The 6,000-nt window shown below is 34.8% G+C and overlaps 1 long non-coding RNA gene across 1 annotated transcript; it reads left to right on the forward strand.

Moving 5' to 3' along the window:
- The first annotated feature begins 4,964 nt into the window (after positions 1–4,964).
- On the forward strand, positions 4,965–5,253 carry LOC109179630. Its single transcript, XR_002053952.1, has 2 exons — positions 4,965–5,028; positions 5,198–5,253. It is a non-coding gene; the product is annotated as an uncharacterized LOC109179630 (long non-coding RNA).
- The last annotated feature ends 747 nt before the right edge of the window (positions 5,254–6,000 follow it).

Here is a 6,000-nt window from a genome sequence, read left to right on the forward strand (position 1 = left end):
ATTATAACTTTGATATTTAATTAAAAAAAATAGTGTACAAAAAAGATAATAGACAATGTAGTGGATATAATCAATTGATGAATTTGAATGTAAAGAATTTTTACATTGGAGAAAAATAAAGACAATATAACTAATAAAATTATTTCTCTTAATTAGTTTATTGATAATGAATAATTTTTTTTTTAAATAAAGACATTGTAGGACAATGTAGCGAATATTATCAATTGATGAATTTTAATGTAAATAATTTTTATATTGGAGAAAAATAAAGACAATATAACTAATGAAATTATTTCTCTTATTTAATTTATTGATAATGAATAATTTTTTTTGAATAAAGACATTGTAGATACATAATTCTAAATTAAAGAAATGCATCTGTATTATTTTTTGTTGTAGCTACTAAATTATTATTTAATTTAATAAGAGTAAAATAGAGTACTAATTATGTCAATTTTGATTAGGATGGGGTTCAAACCTAAGACCTTTCTTATTGAAATTAATGAATAAGTTAACGGTGAACTAACAAAAATTAACGGAAAAGATAATATTTAACGGAAAAGTTAACGGATAATCATATTCATTAAGGATAAATTAGTAAATCTTAAGGAAAAATTAAAATCCGATCAATCTGAGCCATTCATTCATTTGATTAAAAAATTTGACCGCCATTTTTTCTACCAGGCCTAACTCTCTTGGGCTCTTATTAGTATATAATAGATATATAGTAGATAGTATTTTATTTTAACTATAGTATTTTATTACTTCAATCGTTATACCATACACCACGTTGCACGTAGGTCTATGCGCCTACGTGCAAAACGGTGGCGTTTTAATATTACTCCGTTAGTGGATATTTGACGGGACAGGCGCCTCTCCGTCCGTCCAATCACATTTAAAATATATATATATATATATATATATATATATATATATATATATATATATATATATATATATATATATATATATATATATATATATATATCAAACCTTTCTTCTTCACGAAGCCTTCAATTACCACTCCCTGCAATTCAAAAACGATCACATTTTTTTCGCGAACTACGCCAAAAACCGCAAAAACTTCACCACATTCTTCTGCAAAAGGGCATACAACATCGCAAAGATACAAGTAAGCATAACTACTATTACTTCTCCTTCCAAACATTCATGCTATTACTTCATTGTGTTAATACAGCAACGATACCAAGGGTTACATATTACTTGGACTTGTGTATATTCTGGTATAAGATTATGTACATTACTGTTTTCAGGTCCTATGCCTTATCATTGATAACCGCTATTTTTATACTCCACATTATGTGTATTCCTGATATATGTTATGTGTATTCATGGTATATGTTATGTGTATTCATTCATTATATTATGTACATTAGTGTTCTCAGTTGCTATACCTCATCATAGATAGTCATTATTCTTCTATTCCAAAATTATGTGTATCCTGGTTATATGTTATGTGTATTTCTTCATAGCATTATGTACATTACACATTTGCATCCCTGCAAACTTCTCAATCCCAGTATATTGTCTGTCTGGTGTTAATATTAGTGTTACCTAATACTTAAAACTGTTATTATGTGTATTATGTTATTATGTCAACTAGGGTTACATATTACTTATACTTGTGTTTATTCTGATATAATATTAAGTACATTAATGTTCTCAGTTCCTATACCTCATCATAGATAACCATTTTTCTTATATTCAACATTATGTGTATCCTAGTTATACATTATGTGTATTCATTCATTAGATTATGTACATTGTATATTTGCACCCCTGTAAAATTCTCAATCCCAATCTACTGCCTATTTGGTGTTAATATTAGTGTTACGTATTCCTTATATTTGTATTTATGTGTATTGTGTTGTTACAGATATGTCAACCCCTACACCCACTAATCCCCGGAGATCTCCCAGAAAAAGGAATGTTGCACCTACATCAACACCTACAACCATGTCTGATCCTACACTACTACAAATTGCCAGAGAGGGTAAACGAAAGAAAAATACCGCTGCTTCGTCAAAGGGTGCTGAAACATGTTCTGAATCACCAAATGTTGAAACCAGTACAAATGCCGGTGATGCCCCCAAACAGCCTGCTGCCAAAAAACAAAAGAAAACCCATGCCAGTGCAGCTGCTGAACCTGCCAAAAAACAAAAGAAAACCCATGCCAGTGCAGCTGCTGAACCTGCCAAAGCCCCAAAGAGCATAAGAAGTAAGGAAAAACAGAAGAGGAGGAAACCAAGAAACAATGATTATTTATCTGTACGGACCTCCCCAAAGCAGCTCTGTGCACTCGTCAGTAGTCTGAGCCCAGAACAGCACCAAGCTGTTCGAGATATGGGATTTGGATCCCTTTTAAATGCAACACTGTCCTTGTGTGATTGTGAACTTCTGAGATACCTTCTTGAGCGCTTTGATGTTGGTAGATGCTCAATACATCTGGAAGAGGAGGAGCTCCTTCTAGGAGATGATGATGTACAGAAAACACTTGGCATCCCCAGAGGCCAACATACTGTTGTGGAGGCTGAAATAACAAGCAAGGACCCACAGTTCACTGGCTTGGTTGCACTTTGGAGACAGCGGTGGGGAGTGAAGACAGGCACACCAACTACAAGCCAGATGCTGAATGACATTATTGAGAGGCGTGATCATGGAGACATGTTCAAACGTGACTTCATAATCTATGTTGTTTCCACATTGATAAGAGGCTTCAAGAACATGTTCTGCAACTACAGGCTCCTGTATTCACTGCAAGATGTCAGCAAGATCCAAGACTTCAACTGGTGTGCTTACACGATACGATCTCTTGTTGACACCACCACAACATGGAGGGGAAAACATGATGCAGCCTTCACTGGTCCTGCAACTTTCCTGATGGTATGCACTCTGTATATTGACCTATAACCTTATGTGTATTCATGATATACATTATGTACATTGTAGACTATAATTATGTACATCTTTTAATAACTTTATGTGTATCCTACTCTACCAACCTAAACATAAACTGATACTGATTTTGAATGGTTTATCTTCTTCTTTTTGTTTCTCTATTTGAAGTTGGCATACCTAGACAAAGTGCAGGTTAGAGGAGAAATAGTCAGAAAGAGAATTCCCACCATCACTTCATGGACTTCAAATGATTTGAGGGCAAGGGTCAAGGTTGAAAGAGACATAGGCGGCTTTGGAAAGGGCAAAGTCGTTGAATATATCCCAGATGCACATCAGCCACCACCTCCTCAACTGCCACCACCCCGTGAACTGCCACAAGGTCAGGAAGTTGAAAAGGTCACCACCGCATTGAAAAAGATGACCACGAGCATTATGGAGTTCGGTGAGGTCATGGCAGATGTTGGGGCAAACACCTCTGTTGTTGAGATTATAAAAAATGTGTTCAGCAACTTATCCGCCACTGCCAACCTCACCCCAAGCCCGAATGCAACCCCACCGGAAAACTTACTGCGAGATGATGATATCTACAACCAACCTAGTTTCTTGGATGCGGTTGCTGAACTTGAAGCGGCATTCCTGGCAACATTGAAGAACATGACAACTGCTGACATACCCGCACCAACTTTTAATCTCCTGACGCCAACTAGCCATGACGCTACTCCCGAAGAGGCCCCAAGAAATGCAACTCCACCTGAAACAACACCACCTCCGCCCAAACCCACATCTGAACCCCGAGCAGCAACTCTATCAGCATCACCCACCACACCACCACCACAAACAACCAAAGGAAACACAGCAGCAGCAGCACTTACCCCAATTGCAACACTCTTGGAGAATATCATTGATGACATAGCTGATGGTTCACCCCAATCACTACCAGCAACTGAACAGAAAACTCCAGAACAAATTGAGTTTGATAGGTAAAACTCACATATCACTTAACAGTATCCTTATGTGCATTTATCCTTGTTAATTATTTAATCATGTTGTTATGCCTACTGCTTAACACATTAAAACATGTTCCTAATTACTTTTCTGTCTCTACAAAGCATCATTGCTGAATCTGAAGATGATGTTGAAGATGTCAATGTCCGGAAGAGGCCACAGCGAAAGTTCAAAAACCTCCCTCTGGCTTGTCGATCCCCGTACTGGACAAGCAACATTTCAAAGCTCAAGAATGTTTCCGCCAGGGAAAAACTGATCTCAGACTATGCATTCCTGCCATCAGATGAAACTGAGTACCCGTATTAGTATGTATTTCATTTATAACTTGTTATAACAGATGCTTTCAGTTGATATACCACATTATGTGTATTCATGATATTTGTTATGTGTATTCATGATATATGTTATGTGTATTCATTCATAATATTATGTACATTGGTGTTCTCAATTGATATACCACATTATGTGTATTCCTGATATATGTTATGTGTATTCATGGTATATGTTGTGTGTATTCATTCATGATATTATGTACATTGGTGTTCTCAGTTGATATACCACATTATGTGTATTCCTGATATATGTTATGTGTATTCATGGTATATGTTATGTGTATTCATTCATGATATTATGTACATTGGTGTCCTGGTTATATGTTACGTGTATTACTTCATGACATTATATTACTTTAAATTGTGAAATGTTTATTTTGTAATATCAACTTGTTTTCGTTTGTTTCCAGTGAAATGTTGTTTTCTGCCCATGATCTGTTTGCAACGAGGGAGGACATTGCAACATTGGCAAATGGACAACTAGCTACAAATATCCTGCAAATCTGGGCACACAGATTGACAGTGCTTGATATGAAAAGATCAATTGATCAACCAAAAAGGATCTTCTTCTCGGAAGCTGCTTACGTAAGTACACATCTACAACTAACGCATTTTTTTAAAACAATGTACTATATGACACACAACCTCTTCTTTGCAGATGACGCTTGAAAATGTTGAAATAAAAGCAAGGAATATGGATATAGGAGACTTCTGTGCAAATATTGACTACCAGTTGAGGGGGACTGCAATTGATATCACAGATGCAAGTCTTGTAAGTAAAACAATATATATATATATATATATATATATATATATATATATATATATATATATATATATATATATATATATATATATATATATATATGAATTCTAAGATTATTGAATTTATGTATGTATTTGACACAATTTGTTAAATACCTTTTAATTATTCATTTCAGGTTTTCTTTACAATCTTGAGGCACAATCACTACTACTTGATGTGCTTTAACATCCCCAAGTCAAAACTTCAGATCATTGATAACAAGCTAATGCCCAAGGGAATACCTAATACGAACAGATATGAGAACTGCCCGGCTAAGTTGGTAAGATAAACTAATACTCCTATTAAATATCTATACACTATAGTTTAATATTTACATTACTTAAATTAATTAAACACTGCAATTACTATAATGTGCAGAAAACAGCTTTCTACAAATACCTCCAATCGAAGAAAAACACCCTTGCAAGAAAAGTGAAGAATATCAAAGCTGAGTGCATTCACATGCCATGGCAAGATGAAGAGAACACAACAGATTGTGGTATGTATTGCATGCGCCACATGGAAACTTACAAAGGGACTGCAGTAGACAAATGGGAAACAGGTTTCGTAGGGGTGATAGTGATGTAAGTAATAATCAACTTTGTTCTACATTACACATGTTATCTCTTGTTTCTTCTAATTTTAACATGTATCTTTTGTTTACTGTAGGCTGCTTTCATTACATCGCTTAGAGCAAAATATGCAGCAAATATCATCATGTGGAAGAAAAACAAATACATGGAAACAGTCATGCAATCAGCAAGGGACAACTACAAGAAAGAGAAGTGAAACTACTAACCACAATCTGTAAAAATCAGTTATGCTAATCCAAACACATGGTTACTTGTATTTTTGGTTCAATTTCTAGAAGTTTCAGTTGATAAACAATTATCAAAAATTTGTATATGCTCCTTTTGGTAATCCAATCTAATGTTTACT

Source organism: Ipomoea nil, unplaced genomic scaffold (assembly GCF_001879475.1).
Source record: "Ipomoea nil cultivar Tokyo-kokei standard unplaced genomic scaffold, Asagao_1.1 scaffold0937, whole genome shotgun sequence".
NCBI classification, from domain to species: domain Eukaryota; kingdom Viridiplantae; phylum Streptophyta; class Magnoliopsida; order Solanales; family Convolvulaceae; genus Ipomoea; species Ipomoea nil.